This window comes from Micropterus salmoides, unplaced genomic scaffold (assembly GCF_014851395.1).
Source record: "Micropterus salmoides isolate LMB-PRFRI ecotype aquatic unplaced genomic scaffold, ASM1485139v1 Ms_hic_scaffold_12, whole genome shotgun sequence".
NCBI classification, from domain to species: Eukaryota; Metazoa; Chordata; class Actinopteri; order Centrarchiformes; family Centrarchidae; genus Micropterus; species Micropterus salmoides.
This window is the reverse complement of record NW_024040263.1, coordinates 29,332,762-29,354,503: the sequence shown is the minus strand read 5'-3', so window position 1 is coordinate 29,354,503 and position 21,742 is coordinate 29,332,762. Positions and strand designations below refer to the sequence as shown.

At 39.8% G+C, this 21,742-nt stretch overlaps 1 protein-coding gene across 8 annotated transcripts in view; it reads right to left on the bottom strand.

Moving 5' to 3' along the window:
- LOC119899738 (endonuclease V-like) overlaps positions 1 to 21,742 on the bottom strand; it is a 95,557-nt gene that overhangs the window by 30,938 nt on the left and 42,877 nt on the right. The window contains exons 9-10 of one of the 8 annotated variants that reach the window (XR_005443903.1): positions 5,757 to 5,887; positions 3,003 to 3,066 (exon numbers count right to left, since the gene is read on the bottom strand). The exons of 4 other annotated variants lie outside the window; for them this stretch is intronic. The gene's annotated coding sequence lies outside the window, so the exon portion shown is untranslated. Of the gene's footprint in view, positions 1 to 3,002; positions 3,067 to 4,077; positions 5,888 to 17,653; positions 20,375 to 21,742 lie in introns of those variants that run through there. 3 more of the 8 variants (XR_005443902.1, XM_038714429.1, XM_038714430.1) reach the window with 3 other exon arrangements.

Here is a 21,742-nt window from a genome sequence, read left to right as displayed (position 1 = left end):
CAGGGAGGATCAGTGTGTCACTGAAAACTAATGCTTTATGTGCACCTTAAACTTACACATGGTTTTAGCAAGTAAACATTTTCACATTTTTCTTAAATACTTTAAATAGCTTTTCTTTTGAAAATGTTGTTTTGAAATACCATGTTCAAAAATATCTATCCATCCTTTGCTTTATCTGAGAGTGTGGCTGAAGGATTGACAAAGTCGATCAGCTAGTTGGTGGGTCTACCACTTTGGTCAGAGGTGGAATCCAAGTTACATTTACATTACATGTACACAGCATACTTTTTACTCTTATGCCGGTCAAGGTGCTGAGGGGGCAATAAAACAACAGCATAACAAGGTTAGGGGAAAGAAGTAAGGTTAATATGCTGCACGACATTTAAGTTATTAAATATGGACACGTTATGTCATGGCTTGTGATTGTGGAGGTATTATTAGTTCTATTGGTGGGATTGTATGTGCTTGCATGTGTGTTTAATAACGTAAGCAGTCATATTTTTTTCTGCAAAATCATCCATGCAGGTGAACATCCATAAAACACACATAGCAACCTCTCTGTTTTTAAAAAAGCGGGATGCCACGGACGTAACGACAGAATTAACCAATTTTTAATATTTTACACTTAGGAACCCACACACCAGACGATTCAGTCACAACTCAAGAACACACATTTGCTGTTTATACTAAAAGATGTCTAAAAAGAAGAAGAGTGGCTGTTCCGTGGACTTGGGATCTCACAGAAACTCGCATGATCAAACCTGACTTCAGACGTGAACAAACACACCGTCGGCTAGTTGCACTTGTGTGTGCTATATCTGCACAAAAAAACAAACAAAAAAGGATAAAACTATGGATGAACCAATGATCTCATACTGTATACATTTTATAGCCCGCGCAAATACACAACATGTTGGTTTCTGATTGGAGGCACCCCGATTTTGAATCATAAATATAATGACATTTATAATTCAAACTCGGGGTGCCTCCGATCCAGTCGGCGACCTTAGGATTATGTCTGTAAAGACCTCACACTACAGGATCACCTATCATCTGTCTAAAGGAGTGGTCAGGATTCCACCAGAAGTTTGCCGGAACGTTAAGGATGGCTACCAAAAACACCTGGATTGAGGTGAAAATGGCCAAGGGACATTTAACCAAATATTAACATTGCTGAATGTATATTTTTAACCCAGTATATTTGGTCACATTTTTAGAAGACCCATAACAGATTCATGAAAGAACCAAAATTCATGACTTAAGTACTGTTTGTGCTGATTCCATCAAAGAAAAAAAAGAGTGAGATGGAAACTCAAATTGCAATGACATGCATGTTTTTGTTGTTGTTCTTGTTGTTGCTTTTTACAAGTGTATGTAAACTTTTGACCACAACTGTATAATGCTTCAAACACATATAGTCTTCCTCAGGTAAAGGTGAAGAAATAAACAAGCCTGACTTTTCCTTTAATTATCAGGTAAACATTTTCCCAATACTTAAGCTTATCCCTGCATTAGTAAATACATTACTGACATCCCTATTAGCCTCAGCTGTACTTGAGTTTTGTGCCAATTAAAAAATGTTAGCATCCCAATGCAATAATATGGTGGAAATGGTAAACATTACTGCTAAACATCAACAAGTTAAGATTGGCATTATAACCTCACAAAACCACTAGCATGGTTATAAGCATAGTCATATTTATTTATCTTATTGAATTGATTTTTTTATCTTTTATATGTTTATTGCAAATATATTAGACAAGGACCCTTTCACAGCAAAATTCAAGTTGCTAATAATAAAGGGAGGTTAAATTAATTCCACTATCCCTCATTAAGATGTCAATGCGATGGTGATTTGCATCGGTTTTAGTGTCTCACCTACGACTGATTTAATCTTTAAGAATCTATGCAAATCCTATTATGGATGAAGCCTTAAGAAAGAGAACATATGAGAAGCCTCTACAAATCCTCTCTTGTACCACCTGCACGCACAAACTGCAATCATAGCAACTGATCTGCAAAATCTTAATGCTTATTTGGGGAAGTTGGTGGACTGACTGCAGTCTTGATAGAGATCCCTAACACTCATTATGAAATATTAAGGCTGACCTACAGAACAATATTACATTTACGCTATCACTAAGCACAGTTAGTGTTCAGGGTAGCATAATTAGTTATTTTAAATGGCCTGTTTTGGTCAGAATAGCAAATGTGAAGCCAACACACACAGAAGAGTGAACCACAAATAAGCACTGTACATTATACTGTACTGGCTTCAACAACAGCTGGCTTCTGGGTTTATTGATGTACAAAAATAAATGTACACATGATGACACAACCATGGCCACACACACACACACACACACACACACACACACTTACTGCAAATGCACGCATTCAGAAACATGTGCACACGAAATCCCATGAATCAGCACATTTCTAGACATCAGCAAGCCGGAAGCTCCTTAGCTATGCTGGTCAGGCTTCAGGCCTTACTAGTGCATATAACAAGAAAACACACACACACACACACACACACACACACACACACACACACACACACACACACACACACACACACACACACAGCTGTAAACATTAATGATATTTTCCCATTTCTTTTGCAGGCAAATGGGAAAGCAGTAGATCTTCTGGGGAGCTGAGCCCTTCACTGGTAATAATCGCCTTTACATTTCTCACTGCCAGAGAGATGAATCATGGTGGATGGTGTCACTGTATGTGAGAGAGGGAAGGGGGCCCTGATGTGCTGTGCGATGGCCTTTATGGTCCTTGGGTATGTGCGTGTCGCCTTGTGTGTGTGTATGTGTGGATTCAGGGGTGCAGAGAGAGGCCAAGGATCTTGTCCAGATATTGTAAGGAGACCATAAGTGCAGAGCTATTTTCACTGATGAGGCTGGATTCACAGAGCTTTATGTATAACTACAAAGTGAAGGAAAATCACAAAAACATACCACTAAATTTGCTTGAGAGCTTTTACTCACCTTTTCATATATTGTACTTTTCTTATTAAGGAGGCACAGAGAGACTGCCAGAGTGGTCAGATGTCTGTGAAAACAATTATAATTAACTTAAATAAAAATCAAATAGATACAGTAAATACTTCATATAGACTTCAAGTATCTTGCTGTCTGCTCAAATAATAACCTTGATATTATTGTATGTTTTGGTGTCTTTGGTATTTTTGTGGTTTCTACCACCCACACACCCTATGCAAAAAATAGGAACAATACTATTAGATATCTGGAAAAAGAAGCAGTCTGAACTGCTTAAAGTCCTAAATCTTCATATTTTCATGAAATTAAACTCTGTTTTTGATATTATGGTTAGCATTTTTTAGCAATATCAATTCAATGGTATATGGTTAGGATTAATACTTTCAATGTCTTTACTTTCTGTAATTACCACACTAATTGGGGGTGGTAGGGTCAATTTTTTCTGCACTAGATTCAAATAGTCGCAAGTGCAATATATTCACAGAAAAAAAATGCAGCATGTAATCCAGCATTACCATTTTAAATTTTAATCTCCTTGATTACAGCATCTCTGTTTACTATCCACTGTTCATTTGAAGAGTAACAAAGTGTGGCTTTTAATGAGAAGCAGTCCCAGGAAGTATTCTGCAAAGTGGTTAGCAGTGACTGCAATGGTTCATCAAAAATGTGTGTATAAATAAAGACTCAAAACAGAGGGAAACAGCTAGCCTGCTGTGTCAAAAGTAACAAAATCAAACTTCTCCAAAAATCAAAATATCTCTCTTTAAAGAAGTATTGAAAAGTCCCAAATAAAGATGCATATGTTTATATGCCTTATATTAGATTTATTAAATGACCAATTTGGATTCCATCCATCCAATGTCGTCCTGCGTACAGGGTCGCAGGGGGCTGGAGCCAGTGCCAGCTTACATCAAAAGGCGGGGTACACCAGGTCGCCAGTCCATCGCAGGGCCACACATAAACAAACAACCACTCACACCTAAGGACAATTTAGAGCCACCAATTAATTAACCTAGTCCGCATGTCTGGAGGAAGCCGGAGCACCCGGAGAGAACCCACGCAAGCACGGGGAGAACATGCAAACTCTACATAGAAGGGCTGGGGCAACTGGGGTTTGAACACACAACCTTCTTGCTGTGAGGCAACAGTGCTAACCACTGCATCACCGCGCCGCCCTCAATTTGGATTCCTGGGGATTGAAACTCTCCATAGAGATCAATATTCCATCTCAATCAGCATTATTATTGTTGGTTTCTTACTCCTATTGCATTTCATATGGACAGAATTCAAACTACATGGGACATTCATAAAATTGTGCAAAAGTGTGCAAACCAAATTGTTTTTCTGAAGGTCCAAGTGCCACCAGACTCATTTGTACTGGGGGTTTAAATGTAGTCACAATGTATGTGTCCTGCAAAGTGTGTTTGTGTGCAGATCAATCTCGGTTTGTTTGTCTAAATTGGTGGATTCATATAAACCTGTTAAAAATGTGCACACACACCAAGGTTTGGTCTCGAGGTCTTTCCATTTCCCACAAATCAAAAATCTTTCCAACTTTATCAAAGTTCACTATTTTTTATTCAACCTTTATTCACCCTCACTAACTCATACCGAGTTACTTCTGCACTCAATATTCTTTCATGGCTTCATCTGAGAGCAGTCTAATGAAACAGAATCTCATCAAAATGAAAAATAAAAATGGTTTGGTCCCGTATTCACACTTTTTCATAGTTGTTTCATAATTGGAACAGCATTAGCATATTAGTCTTACTTTCCCCACAACTACATTAAACAAGACATTGTTGTTTAAATCATGAATTAAAAGAGAAAGAGTGTGAAAAAACTCATGATTAGTCATGCTTTTGAAATAACTATGGATGCAGATTAAAGTGAGGGGACTACTGAGACGTCAACCATGATAAAATGGAATTTACAATATACGAGATGATGCAGTATCAAGGTCTCAGACCTACACTGATTTTAGCTGTGACCTGACTCATGAGGACATGGCAGTGTGACAGAGACGCCTGCCATCAAGCCAGTCCCCAGGAGTTGCTTGCTACCTACGCAAACCGCTGACCGACTTATGGACAGAAAAAAAAAAACTCCAAAATTTATAGGCAACATCTGCGGTGTGGTGACAGGTCGCAAGTCAAGATGAGAGGGTGAGTTTTTAAGAACTTGGACCTTCATGATTCAAAATGACATCCACGGCATACTTTATAGGATGTGAAACTTTTGCCTTTAATTTATGCCAGATACTTAGTAGCAGAAATACTAGTGGTAGCAGTAGATATAAGTACTGTACATTCACTCAAGTAATGAAGTACAACAGTAGGCATGCTTAACCTGAGCATTTACATTTTATGCTATTTCATACTTCCACTACATTAATCTGACAGCTATAGTTACATTGCATTTTACATCAAAACATATGATCTGCTTAGAAAATATTGTCTTTGTTTTATCCAAAAGAATGTAAATTCATTAAATTAGCTCTACCTTGACCAGCTACAATAATACTAATTCTGCTTATACACCCATTTGCCAGTTTATATGGTACACCCAGCCCTGCAATAAATCTTACCTTCACGAAGTTTAGAATGTTTTTATTTTGTTAAAATTATTTTAGAGAGGTGCTGATTCAAATGTATAGTCAAATGTATGGAGGCTACAGTTTGTGGTGCTGTTGAACTGTATTACGTACTGTGAGCTATTTGTATATGTATTCTAGCCTCTCACCTTGCTGCAGTGATGTACTGGTCTACACCAGGGTGTGTCAGTACACCATGACATCACACCTTGTGCAGTGACACTGGATGTGGTCAGAGGTGCAACAAGCTGGAAACTTTCAACCAGAGAGGACAGTGAATCTGAATCAAAAGAAGAATCAGAATCAGAAGGAGCTTTATTGCCAAGCAGTGTTTTACACATACAAGGAATTTGCTTTGGTGTTAAGGTGCTACACGCAGACAGACATACAGCTGACATAGATGGATGGAGAAATACTAATAAACAAATGCAAGTTATATAAGAATAACAGAAGAATAGAGAAAAATAATACTACTGACAATATAAAAAAATAAAAATAATAATAAAAATAAAAATAACAATGGAACAATAAAAATGTACAACAACAAATATGTGCAATGTGCCAGGTTCGTGCATGATATGACATGAAGAGATATTTACATGTGAGGAGACGATTGTATTATTTGAAGGAGGGGGTAGTGTCAGTGGGGGGCCCGGGCCTTGTTGATGAGGCTAGCTGCAGACGGGTAGAAACTGTTGTGGCGAGAGGTTTTGGTCGTGATGGACCGCAGCCTCCTGCCAGAGGGAAGAGTCTGAAACAGTTTGCGGCCGGGATGGGAGGGGTCAGCTGCAATCTTTCCTGCTCGCCTCAGAGTCCTGGAGGCCTTGTCCCTGGCAGTGGCAGCAGCGTACCAGATGGTGATGGAGGAGGTGAGGATGGACTCTGTCTTTGGCAGGATGAACTTCTTCAGCTGCTGCAGGAAGTACATCCTCTGCTGGGCCTTCTTGGTGAGGGAGCTGATGTTCAGCTCCCACTTGATGTCCTGGGAGATGATGGTACCCAGGAAGCGGAAGGAGTCCACAGTGGTGACTGGGGAGTCACTCAGGATGATGGGGGAGGGTGGGGCCGGGCTCTTCCTGAAGTCCACGACCATCTCCACCAGATAGTCGATCTCCCACCTGTAGGCAGACTCATCCCCACCAGAGATGAGCCCAATGAGGGTGGTGTCGTCCACAAACTTCAGGAGCCTGACAGACTGGTGACTGGAGGTGCAGGTGTTGGTGTACAAATACTACTTTATAGCCTTCTGACAAGACTTATCCCCATAGCGGATAATTTCACATTGTGGTACGGCTATTTTTACTTAAACAAGGGATCTAAATACTGTACTTCTTCCATAACAGAGTAATAAGCAGCAGTAGTATAAACTCTACAAGGAGTAGCAGTAGGGGTAGAGGTACTGTAGCAGATGCTATTGTAGCAGCTGTAGCAGTGACAGTAGCAGAAGCAATATTATTAGTGGTGGCAGGAGATTCAGAAGTACTTGTAAGTGTAGTGGCAATAATGGATGTAGCTGTAGTAAAAGCAGAAGCAGAAGTAACCGCAGTAGTGGTAGTTTCAATAAAAGTAGTATGAATATGAGATGGTAGTAGTAGTAGTTTTTATAGCCACATATCTCAGTGTTCCCCTTACTTTCTGTCTGACACTATACAATGTTACATGTCAGAAGTTCAATTAAAGGGTACAATGTGTAAGAAATGCAAGAATATTAGTTTAAAACAATTAAAAAATATTATTATATATATTAAAAAAGTATCGCAGAGATATCTACTGAAGTTAAGATGCTAATGAGCTAGGCCTGGCACGGACTGTCTCTTACAGTTTGCTTTAGTACATTTCTCAGATCAGATCAGAACTGAAATTCTCAAAACTACTTGTTCAGCCTCCACATCATCTCGTCACATGTGCACATCATTAAAGCAATTTCTCATTGTTCTGAACAAATTGCAAATGCTTTGACACATTGAAGCAAATGCTTATGTAAAACTATCTGCTGTTTCCTACATTATCAATTGCTTATGTCACGTTGATCACAATGAATTATACCGGTACTCTGTTGAATAGTCTTACCCCCCAAAATATCAAGGCACAAGTTCATTGCATAAGTCACTACATGCAAAATGGCTGAACACGTTGTCAAAATCAAAGTTAAATAAAGACAAACTTCATGATCGTTCTTCACATTCACAGATATAGATAGAGACATTTCTAATTTTGTAATTTCTTCAGTTGTGCTATGCAGTGCTGTAAAACAGTCCTTTCTTTTTCTTTTCTGCATCACATTTTTTTTTAATTACAGTACGAACAGTAAAAACGTAACTGTGAATCCTGTTCAACCTCTTGCAATGCCTAACTTTAAACTGTTGAAATTGATGACATATTGAAAAATGTGCATTTTCAATCATTGTCATCAAAATTTTAGCCATAGTTTACATCAGAAAACACTTACAGAGTGCACTGTCTTATTGATAACATGAACATTTTGACTATCTTGTTCATAAACAATGACACAAGGACTTGTCATTCTGATGGCACTGACATGTTCAATGACCTAAATATTTACTTTTGAGAGACAGTCTATTGGCTTTTGCAGGTAATCCACTGTGTTGTGCTGTTTTTTCGACATGTTTCGAGAAATGCACTTACTGTTTTGCAAATGTTAAGAATGATTCGAGAAATGCACCAAAGCGAGTGAGAAAAACTGTAATAACAGTTTGCACCTCAAACGGCTATAGTCTGTTGCAACAGCTCAGGCCTCCCCCTCCCAGCTGAGAGATGTGTGCGAGTCCAAAAATAAACAAATTAAAATGTCAAGAAAGGAAATATACTTATCTTCCTTCTGCTGTGCCCAGTTCCTTTGCCCGCTCGCCTGGCTCCAGTTCTGGTTCCCTTTCCAGACTCTAAGCTAATAGGAACGCTAACTTAGGTAACTGGGCTAACTGTGTTATTATTTTATTATTATTATTTATAGTGTTTTCCCCATGTGTTTCCCCCATGTTTTCAATGGTAGTATTACTATTATTAGTATTATTAATATTATTAGAGGCATTAGTATTTGACAGGTAGTAGTAGTTAAAAAGAGCAATAGCAGCAGAGGATGTAGTAGAATCCATACATTTCAAAGAAAGTATTTCCTTTAAGATATAGTACAACATTTAATGCTACACACAAGTCAGCAGCAGAGACTGAAAAACAGTTTCTGGCAGTGTTAACATCAACAGCTTGCCTGCTGAAGCCCACTGGATCCTTCCCCAAAAGGAATAATTTGAAAAAATTAAGTATAGCCCTCTCTTCAACCAGTGGAAGTGAAAATGAAGAGTCTGCTATTGTGGTGGATGCAGACACTGGGGGGAGGGAAGGTGTACTATGACACATTGTTATATCATAATTTGCGGGTTCACATTTGACTGTCCTGTTAAAAACAACAAGAGCACCCCAACTAATCAGGAATTCTTAGCAGAGAGAATCAGTGAACAGTGAGAAGTTGGGTCCCTGTTGCCTCTTGTCTGTCAGTCTGTCTCTCCTTGGTTTCTGCTCTCAAGTAGCTGCATAACAATAGCTGACAATAGCTTTGAAGAGATGCCCTCTAACACTGAATTCTGACTGGGTCAGTGCGATACGATTCACTGCCATGTCTAACAGTTGTGCACTGCTGAGAGAAGGTGATGGAGGGGAGGAAGAGTTAGAGAAACTGCAAGGGTGGGAGAGATGAGAAAGAGGGAGCTAAAAGCATGTAAAGACAAAAAAAGCAAGGTGTGATGACAAAGTGGACGAAGGTGGAGTAAGAGAGCAAATTGAAGAAACAGTAAAGAGATGTACAGAAGGAGAAAAGGCGGAGGGGGGAGAGGTAAGACAGAAATGAGACATCTGAAAAGAGAAAGACAGGATATTTGAAGCTGACTGTCTGACATTAAAACTCAAGCTTTATAAGGCTGCTGAGCCTTGACACTGAAGGCAAGGTTGAAGAGGAGAAGAGATGAAGGGTCCCCCTGTTACAGCCCTTCAGTGAAGAGAATTGACATAACAAATAATCCTATCTGGGCACCTAACAATCCACTGCACCACTGCCTTTTGAACAGCCAATATTTACAACCGCATACAGTATGTACTATGTGTTCTATAACTATGCAGCATTATGCCAGGGTGTCATTCATAAATCTGTGAACGTAGCAGATGTTTGCATGCACATTTGTGTGACATTTGAGTTTGAAGTCAAATAGTCATCATTTATTGACTGCTCATCTCGCCAACAAATCACACTCTTGCCTCGCCTGTCATAAAATCACCATATTACTCTGATGCAAATGAGCTGTAGTGGGTGTGATGCATGGGACTGGATGTAGTATCTTCGGAAAATCCACAAGCACTCATGTTGATCTACTCCGTACCAACACGCACATTACGGCTTATGAATGGCCTGGGAGACTAGGCATTACGGTGGGCTGTGGCGAAAGAGCCCAGAGGCCACGGGTCCTTTATAGTGACTAATGATGTGTGTGAGTGAGGAGAGGTGTTTGTGTGTGCGTAGGAGCTGCTGGTTTTCCAACTGCACCAAGTGAGCATGAAGGCATATTGCAAAAAAAAATAACATACTCATGGGCACAAACACATTCACGCAGAGAGTTTCTCTGGGGAATATGTGAGCGAATAAGCACACGTGTGAGAGGGATAACCACACTGGAGCTACTGATCAGAGGTAAGATGAGAGGCTGATGCTGCAGATCAGCATGTGATTATTTGAGGGCTTGAGTCTGTGAGCTGCATTCATTATTTAACCAGCCAGAAAGACAGACTGCTAGCAGGGCTGTAACCAGGTATAAAAAGTTCAATAATCCAGGTCCCCCCGCCCCCCTAATGTACCAGCCCCTTCACAAATCTTGTTCAATTGTATTTTCTTAATAATACAGCTAAATACTACTACATACATAAAATACTGGGATAACCCAATAAAATAACTGCTATGTTGATATGAAGACCTAGATATCTAGAGTGACAAAAACACAGATAGTTAGGTATTCTTCTAGCTTTCCATTTAGATGCCTACCTGTCTTTGTTTGCCTAGCTTTCTGAATGGAAAGAGACATGGGCAGACTGAATGAATAGCAACAAAAATACCTACAGCTACAGTAGCTAGCTCCAAGGTTTTGAAAACGAGTAGTAGGCTAGTATGCTAGTCACTATAACCCCAACACAACACTGAACTTGACACTGACCTACTCGCATACATCATGCTTCGTCACAGGTCTAACAGTGATCCACTTCATCCATGCATTGTTCCAAACAGGTTGTAAAAAATGTCAAAATGTATCTTTAAGATAAACTTTTCCAAATGAAGATTAAGTCTTTGATAGCTAACCTAACCTTGTAAAAGCCCAGCTGTCACATAAGTATTAGTATCAACAGTAGCTTTATTTTTACCTTACTGCAGCAAATTGATAGTGAAGAAAAGACAACATTTGGGCTCCTGCAGTCATACTTATAAATATTGAAAAATAAAAAAGGTACATGGACTGCACTTAGATAGCACCTTTTTAGTCTTCCAACCACTTAAAGCGCTTTACACTACAAGTCAACATTCACACACACATCCTTACAGTACACTGATGGCAGAGGTTACCATGCAATGTACCAACTACTCATCAGAAACAAACTCATCCCATTCACACCCTCAATTTGGGGTTCAGTATCTTACCCTAAGACACTCTGACATGCTGACTACCAACCTTCTGATTAGTGGATGAGCCTGAGCCATAGCTGCCCCAAATAAGGCATTATTACAGGGGATAGTAATAAATGTAGTGAAAACTACAATATATATATGTCCATTTGTGTTTTACAGAACTATTGTAAATCCTAGTTGATGTTAGCTAAAATTATATACATTATACAAGTAGGGACCACAGAGTAGACTAGTGATTTTAGCACTCAACTAATTGAGTAGTTGTTGTAACCTCTACTACACAGAAAGACACAACTACGAAACTAGACAAACAGACAAACACATCTTTATTCAGTAAGTTATGCTCGGCTCAGTTCACGGTGATGAGGTGCGCTGAAGTGCTCCGGGCAGATGTCTATCTACTCTTCTATGTAGGATTATTAATATTCATCAGCATCAGCGAGCTCTGATCAACTGCACAAATAAACTCACACAAACTTGTCCACAAAGTTAAACAAACAATGAGCCTGTGAGTTTAAAAGAAAAGCTGATTACTTTTCATGGAGCAAAACAAAGCTTTGAAGAATCCTGTGGCATCGTAATAGAACCTGGTGTCTGAATATTTTGAAAGGTGTACACTGAAATAAGAGAGCATTTTGATCCGAGGGAGGGAGAGAAAGATTTTCCCACAAAAACTCTAGACTTGCTAATAATCATTTGGGACATTGCGCACCACAATACATTGATTTTAATTAAACTAACATTATACCAACAATTTTTCTATTGAACCTCACAAGTAGTGGGCCATTTTAGAGTTATCCTGTGGCACTTGAGCCTTCTCAATTGCCACAGGATAACTCCCTGGAGGTAACCAAAATCATGCGAAGGTGGGAATTATAATTATACCGTATTTAATTACAATCTGGCCAGCAGTTGTGGGAATATTCAAGATTGGATTACCAGGAAAAGTGGGCAACTGTCCCAGGGCCCCCCAGCCAGTTCATCTGGCCATGCGGACATCCTGCTCAGTTGAGGATTAAGACTTAACAAACTGCTGAACCAACAGACTGTTTGGTTCAGCAGGAAATTAAAAGGAAATTATTTTAAATTCTGATCATCGATACAATCTCTTCAATAGTTTAATGCAAAGTTTACAGTTACATAACAAAGGCTAAGGTGAGAATCTCAATGTCTAAAGCCAGTCAGTGGGAAAGACTTCTGAGCGCATTAATCCCACTCCTGATGAGGCCGAGCATCACTGCTGACTGAAGCACCTTACAAGCGGGAGAGCAGCGACCCGCTGGCAGCAACGATGCAGTCACTAAGCAGGATTTCACATAACAGCCACTCAATGAAAACAAAAGCCCTGGCCCTGTCTGCTGAGCCTCTCTTTCCTCATCTTGAAAATCTAATAACCTATTGTTCGCAGCATCTCCTCTGCTTCGTCCAAGGCTGACGCGTCCTTATTACAATAGATCGGCTACAATTGATTTGTCTTTAGAAGCCTGAGGGAAACAAAAAGGCCCCATTGATTTTCTGGTTTATAGTGAGGGCATGTGAGAAGTTTGAGCTTGTGGTGAAGTAGATGGCATGACACCGGCTTGTGTACGCATGAGAGGGTGCAGGGGTGAGGAAACACAGCTGTGTATGTGGGATGTTGGTTTGAGTGGGTGTGCTCTGAGCCAGGGCTTCTATTGGAGATAAACAGGGCCATTTGTCTGGTACCGCAGCAGCTCACCTGTCGTTATAACTCAAGTGCCAGGCGGTGTCGGCCCGGTCATCTATCAATCACACACACGTCAGGATGCCACAACTGAACAAGAAGCTGCTGACAACGGAGGAGATATGGTACAACGACCACAGGGACACGTTTTGTTAGTTTTGGAGTGAACAGAAAAACAAAACCCACACAGTGCTTCTGTTTGGATTTAACCTTGCAGAAAGTGCCTTGAATGTCATAACTGGATGAAAAATGCTAAACTTCATTCAAATAAAAATTTTGTTCTCCCGATACAGTTAACATTTTGTGGCAAGCTAGATTAAGCTTCTTGCCAGAGTGACTTGACATTGAACACAACAGCAGCATGTCAGCAAGGAAGGTAGTGGGAAGTAACAACTAGTTTGTTGAATACTGAGCATAGGCATTGCTAGACCCTTTTCACTGGGGCAAGTGCCCCTGTATCCATGTGCTGTGCCCCAGTATTAAAATTGTCAAGACCCCTTGGCATCGTTTTTGGACGTGTAGGGCTCCGCGGTTAACTTAGCAACAACTGACTAAGTCTACAACGTCCGGTCAAGATAGTAATGATATACATGCAACGTCCGGTTACACTTTCAAAATAAAACTACTGGCTGATGTGAAAAGGCATGTTGTTAATGATATGAAATGTCGCAAAACACAAGTCAGTGTTGAAAACGAGTGTTTACAATGTTGAGAAGGCAAAGAGGGACTATCCTTCTGGGCACAAGAAGAGAAAATAAGTCAATGAGAGTGACTTTCGGGAACAGCAGTCAGGTAAACTTGTGTTCTCTCCTCTGAAAGTCCAATGTGAGCAGGTTCATGTGTAGCCTAGCTGCAGTGAGGCAGCCTCTGTCTTGCTAACCCAGCTGAGCAGCGCTACTAGGTCTGTTTTTGTCTTGGTTGCTTGCCAGACTGTGACTGAACAATATAAGAGTAAAATACAACTATTTATTACCTTTGATAAACGCAGACGGGCAACAATGTTTAATTACTTCAGTATGGAAATGATCACTACCTCGCACGTGAACATGCAACATATTCAGTCAAGTCATAGTATAAATTAAAGCTGGACAATAAAACAATAATTATCACAGTATAATTTTTCTCAATAACAATATAACAAATGTTCAATAAATATTCAATAAATGTTTGATCTTATTCATTTGAATCATGAATGAATTAGCACTTACTTTTTCTATTAAGATATTTATTTTATTGAGGAAAAAGAGACTTAAAAAGATTTAACTTAATTTTACTCGTGCAGATTTGTGGAAGAAAGTTGTTTTTTTTTCTACCTCAGATTTGTGAAGTGATCCACTGTTTGGTAAGTGATTTTCATGTTCTGACCATAAAGAATAGTTAAAGCCACAATTAACTATCTGGTTTCTTCAGCTTTCAGTAAGGATAGAAATCATGATTTGGCATTATCAATATCGAATGATATCGTGATAACATTTTTGGCCATACCACCCATCCCTAGTATAAATAGTATTTTAGCTTTGAAAATGTTTAAGGTAACCTGGCCAGTTTGTATGGGCCTGATGCAGCTGATAATAATTTATAGTAAGACATAGTAAGTATTTATATCTATTATTTATCGGGGCTATGCTTAAATTTGTCAGTAGAGTAGATGCTGGATCATAAGTCAGTACCAGCACAGACCCAGTCCAGACACCTTTAGCAGATCACACAGACCCAGGCGAAACACAAGCAGCCTCAGCCAGTACGAGCACAGCCAGAGATATACAGATGTGCAGCAGCAGTCTTAACAGACTTTGGGAGGATTTCTCTAAAAGAGGTTTCCATTCAGTCTTGTAACAGAGACAGACTGTTTTAAAGGTAGTAGTAAGAGCACTGCAGTGTCAGCAGTGGCAATTTGTTTACATGGCTCACAGGTAACATAGCAGACATAAAATAGGTATGTGTGCTTATGCTCCGGTCAAATCCCTTTCTGACATGACCAATATTAGGAAGGTTAAGGCACATACTAACGAATTTCATACACTTCAATCAAAAATAAATAAAACATTTACATGAGGGATGTGGGGGCCTGTGCCCCAGAAGAGCTTCATGTCTAGCAACGCCCCTGATAGTGAGTGAAAATTACTTAAATCAGCCACCTTCAGGAACAAAAATGTTCGACTTGTGAGAGGACAGAATTAAAAAATAATGGTCAAAATCATATCGTATAAGAGCTACATATACTGTAAATACAACAATAAGAATCATACCACCACTTCATACAATCAAATAAAATTTATATTTACATGTTCAGGTTGTCTGTACATGTAAATGTTGAAAATTTCTGATATTTTTTCTAAATAAAAAGTGAATCTGTGTGTTTCCATCAACCACCTTTATGCAAATATATTCAATAAGAGGCGACAAGATGACATATTTAACCACTAACTGACACATTGGGCCTTTCCAAAACTAGACCCTCGCCACTTCCACTTCAACACGGAGTGGTTGGAGTCACCCTCACAGCCAAATCGAGCTCCCTAACCCGCGTAGGGTTCAAATACAGCGACAACTTTCGGACAAACTACCCTCTCCCCCCAGCATAAATAGGATCTGACGTTACCACTGTAGCCTAGGCCTACTCACTGCTATAATACGTGTATCAAATAAACAAAAGTTGTATTAAGATTCAGGACTGATGTTGAGGGAAAGTGTGTTTTTTTTTTTTGCAATAACAAAACTGAAAGCATGTCATTTATTCCGTGTTTGTGTTGAATATTTCTTTAAGAACGTGACTTTAGACACCACGAAAAAGAAATAATATATTCTTTTATGAAAAGATTGATATTCATTGTAAAGAAAAGCCTAGGCTATATATTTAAACCTCTTTATCTTATATAAAAAATATTACATTCACAAATGCAACATTTCAATATAAATCAAATATTATATTGAAGCATTATATAGTCTGAAGAATTTTTAAAAAGTTGTATAAAGACTTTACTATTTTTCTTTGATGCCTTTGTTGCTTGTTACATGATCCTCCTGTGTATCTAGTTTTATTTTATTTATTTATTTTTATTTTGGCTGAAGATTTTCGCATGAGATGAATACTATTCAATAACAACAACAGCTTAACTGTCTATCAGACAAGAGCCTTATTTAATTAAACACAATATAACATTTGGGCTGGCGACCTGTCCAGGGTGTACCCCGCCTTTCGCCCAAAGTCAGCTGGGATTGGCTCCAGCCCCCCCAAAACCTGTAAAACCTGTACACAGGACAAGCGGTTGACGATGGATGGATGGATGGATGGATGGATGGATGGATGGATGGATAACATTTGGGCTACGTTATTAACCTGTGAATGGTGATATGAAATGTTAGTGTAGGAATTAAAAAAGTCATGCGGAACTCACATGTGAAAGAAAGGTCCCCCATTGTGCAGCAAAGGGTGTTACACACCTTCAACAAGCCAGCATCGGTGCTCACTCTGCATCTGAGGGTTAAACAACCCACTACCACTCCGCCCTCACTGGTTTCGGATGCCACTCAATGTGTAGACAGGGGTAACATGCAAAAAAGGGCCCCTGATTGGGCTGAATTCTTCTTTTCTTGTACCCTCTGGTAGAGTGGAGGCATGTAACAGTGAGTGACATGAATGCTTTATCTGCACTACAGCAGGCTGAAGCAGGCACTGTAATGTTAAGGTGTATGTGTAAAATCTGTTACAATCTCATCTAATCTTTTTTTCCTAAATGCTAACTTCTCTACTTTATCCAGGTGTAAAAACGTTTTTCTCCAGAATATCTGGGGTTTTCCATTCTCGGTAGAAGTTGTGGTTGGCTCTGAAGACATCCTTGTAGTGTGAAGCCAGGAGCAAAAGCTGAATATGGCTGAAGTGATAACTTAAACATAACGATATACACCCACCTCTTTCTTAGAAACATACAAAAGAGATCCTTCCACCCAATGAACTGTAACTCCAGGCCTAGCATGACTACCCTTCATCATCTGCCCGCAGAAAAAAAGTCATGGGGAAAGGTCAAAGCATGACGCGCGCAGAGAAACAGACAAGTGAATGTTCTATTGATTAACTCATTTATGTGTCTCTCTAAAGCTTTGACTCACCTCCAGACCTTTCCTCTGCTATAGTTGTGTCATCTGAATGCAGCAGTATGCTGCAAGAATCTATGGCATGAGTCAACGGCTCAGACACAAATGCTTCAGGGTGGGATTTACAGTCACGCGGCGACTGGAAATGGTGGCATTTTTACAATGGTGTATTTGTGGGAAGAAGAGACACTGTTTAAAATCCACTGCTGTTGAGCAGCTAAAGGGATTTTCAAACTCACTCACTCCTGCTTTCTACCTTTTTCACCTGTGTCTCCGCATGACTCCGGTTTACTGAAATCCTCCTGAAGCTATAAAAGTATCACACACAGAATCATCCAGTTAACTGAAAATATGTTCAACAGTAGCCTAATGGTAGCCTATTTGTATTAACTTTGTTCAACTACAGTAAAATGGAGCTCTTACTCTTTAGCACAGGGTGCTTTTGTCACTCACAACCCTTCTCTAACTGTCTGTCAAAAACTAAATGAAACAATGTTTGCTTGTTTGCTTCATCTGCCCCCTCCCCAGACCCTTTATTCACCCCCCCCCATTTGCCCTTTCCCTCCGTCTTCCCATGTTTCATTCCTGGGGCTCAGCAATTGTTCTTGTTATCGCTGAAGAGTGCACAGGGTTTTTGTGTCAGTGCGTATGTGTTTGACGACGAGGCAGTGATGAAAAATGAGGCAGGTGGCGGCAATTTATCAACACTTGAGTGGCGCATGGCGGCGTTCTGGCAGAGGGAGGCGAGGCAGCGCAAAGCACGACGCTGAGGGTTTTTCTTTTCTCCTCCGCTGCGTCAGACAGACAGCAGGGAGGATATATAAAGAGAGGAAGAGAGAGGGGAGGGGAGAAGGAAGGGTCTTTCCTCTATCTGCAGGCTTCCACATCAAGCATCGGCTTTTCTCTCTCTGCAAATCCCTTCATACTATCCCCATCACTCCCTTCATCCTCCTTCGTTCATCCCAGGGAGTCAGTCTTTAAAGTTTTGCTCTGCAAAATGTGCAACGTGCGCTCCCTTATTCCGCCTTTCTATGCAATTTGTATCTCTGTTGGTGTGGAAACAGATGACTGAATGCTGATAGAAATGGGGAATGAGAGGAAAGAGAAACTCTTTCACAGCCCAATGATGTCATGTCATCTCTCTCTCTGACTCCCACCCACCGTTTATCTTCGAAAACCATCTCTTGTGTAATCTCCCCCCCTATCATCTGTGCTGTCAACCCCCTAAATAAGGATGCACGTGCGCACGCACATAAACCCCCTAGCCATCCTCACTTTCTGACCTTTTCGCAGTTTATCTTCTTTCCTATCATCCTATCATCTCTTCCTGCACTTCAATGCATAAACACACAAATGCACACAGAGAAACACAGATACTGTACACGCACATACACACTGTTACTGTACTATGTGGGCCCCGCTCGATGCCTGCAGTTGCCTCAGGCACACTGTGCAGCTCTCTCCACTGGGAGGAACACATGGAGGGAAAGGTGAAAGTCAAGTGATACAAAGCATGAAAAAAGAGGGAGAAAGCATGGATAACATGCCTCCACAAATGCCAGACAATCAATTAACAAAAAAAACAAAACAAACTCACCTATGGGGCGGTTCTCTTTATCTGCTGGACAGCTGAATTTATTAGGTAGCAAGGCGTTCCAGTGGATCAGGGAGAAACCCCCCTCAGTCACACAGTGGTACATATAAACATTTAAGGGTTTTACTATAATCCTCAGTGCCTGTGCTTTGTTTTACAAATAAGTCATAGACCCTGTTTTTTCTTACCTTTGACATGCTAAAACAATTTACAACAATGTATATAATGTAATTCCTATGTATGGTAATGCAACCCATGTACCCACAGCACATACACGTGATGTCCTGTGTTTTGTTAGGTTGCGCAAAATATTATAATAATATTAATAATAGTTCAAAATGACTAATGTCTCCATCTGTTAATATCTCAACAAAAAAGCAGAATGAGCCAGCGATTTCATCTTAGTGCCAGATAAAGGAGGAGTCACACAGAACAGATTAGAGGGGGCTGAATATATAAAGCACAAACAAATTTTGATGAAGCTGAGCCAGTGGAAGTGGAACAAATGAGGGAACAATAAGTGGGGATGGTAAAACAAGGACAAATAAGAAAGGGAAACATGAGAACAATAGAGGAAATGCCTGGGGGATTCTTAAATGGAGAAAAATGACTTCATCATAACCCCAGCTTCAATTTCCATATCAAATTAAACAGGGAGCATTTTCTGTTCATGCACATACAAACAGAGAGGAGGAGAATGAGACGACAAATTGTGGAAGAAACAGCACAGCAAACAGCTATGATGCAGTGACATTTAAATTACTTTGCACTCAGCACTTAAACAGGATAGGATAAAACATATTTGATGCAAGGATTCATGGGTCTTTGAGGAAAAGTAAAGGGCTATTCTAACTCTGTGCTGGTCTGCTTGACTGTAGTTTTGTAGTCTGCTAATGCAGCATATAAAACGGGTTGATTGAATTAATGGACTCTCCATGCATTTATTTTTAAAACAAAAGTTGTGCTAAAAAAACTGCCAAAAGTATGCATTTACAACAAGATTCAATGATAGATTTGCACTCTTTAAAACATGAGTTTCAAAGCAGTATTAGTCAGTGTTTTTGGCCGCTTGGGAGCAGAGCACAACAACCTTAACATCACACACGTTTGACGTAGTATGGCCTTGTTTTGGATAACATATTAGCCAAAAATGGGCTGTTTACACATCCAGCAGACACAGAGCAACATTAGCATTTATATAGAGTCAAGTTTCTGGCCACCTCAGCAGCTCAGCAAGGAAACACAGGAAGAGGGAATTTTGCAGTTAGCTAGGAAGAGGACCTCTTCAGGCAAATATAATTATATATGGGCCTCACATTAGCTTCAGATAACTTCCCCATCACTTATGTTGATGTTGCATGTTGCTTTTACTGGCCAGTATGAATGGGGAGAAAGATTACAGAAAGCCAAACCTGTAAACAAACTTATGGGCACCTGACTTTTAAGACAGACTTGTGAACTTAACCTTTAATAGTCTACATTAACTTTGATTTTCTGAATTCATTGTGTATGCCTGTGAAACAAAGAATGAGTGGAGAACAGAGAGACAAAAAGCTCGAGAAAGATTGAGAAAAAAAAAATAATTAAAGCTTTGTGCCCCTGAGTCACCTGAACATGTTTTATTTACTGTCCCTTAGAAGCAGAGTTGGCTTCAGAACTGTTTGCTCCACAGTCTGGGTCAGTCTGGGCCCTGCACCTGATTACAAAGAGCCAGAGGCGACAGTCCTTCAGGACACACTTCAGCCTCTCAAACACACAAACACACACACACACACGTTTCACAGGATGACATTTTCGGAGACTGGGAACACTTAAATGTATTATTTAACTATAACAGACTAACTCTAACTTTAACATTACTTTATTTACATTTTGAAATGAGAACTAACACGTTCTCTCTTTTAAAAGCTGAATTCATAAGAAATAAAATGCTGAATTTAATATCATCAGTGTTGCTTCCGTAAGGTGACCAGATTTCTAAAATGAAAACCAGCGACATTTTTGGTTTGGTGCTCGGTATGTTAAAAAATTAAAATTAAAAATATAATGTTATTATATATGAAATAAAAAAGGGCTACGTAATAATACATTTTGGTCTTGTTATATTCTGTCAAATATAACTCTTCTGAATAAAAGTAAGTCATTTTGAGGCAGAATCTACCTTTCAGTCAATAAGTAGAAGCTACATTCACTTTCTGGCAAAAAATCTGATTTCAGGTCTCTTAGCACCTTATACGGTGTATAATTTACACACAGTTAAAAACGGGGACATTTCCGGGGACAGCTCCACACGGGGACAGGCCACCAAAACCAGGGATTGTCCCCAGAAAACGGGGATGTCTGGTCACCCTATTCCATAGTCTCATGTGGCCTAATGTAACCAGTAGCTTCTGTTAGCTAATGTTAGCTAACTTTAGATAGATGTTGTAAACAACGGTGCTGAGTTCTCTGACTTCATGACTCTTCTATACTTGTGTTGCTGTTAAACTATACAGCATGTACCCTCATCCCATAATGTGTTGCCATAGTTACATAGGATCACATCAACAAAACCCAGTTCACAAATCAAACCAATTGACATAATGCTGAGTGAAGCTGCAGTAACATCTACAGTGCCCAGTACGACTCGGAGGAGGGTGAAAAAAGTCCATAATATGGTGCATTAAAAATTACTGAATTTATCTGCACAAAAAAGCAATTGAAAAATGGCGTTGTCAACAGAGATAACACATAAAAACACAAATACAAAATATATGCATGCTTCTTTGTCCAAAATCAAAGCTTAACTGATGAAAACTGCATGTGTTAAATAAAATACGTCTCTCCTGACACTGCCAGGTCCTGCAGAAATTACTAATTGTCACTAACAACTAATTACTGACCTATGTAAAAAACACACGCATCCATCAACTTTAACATGTTGATCTGAATTACCCTGAAGTGAAGTGAGATGAGGTGAAGCTGTTTAAAAAATTCCAGGCACACAGTCCGTGATATAGGGTGGAACTGGTGTTTCGGGGAGGAAAGAATGGGGCAGAGGAGGGCGATGTAGCATTCACTGCCT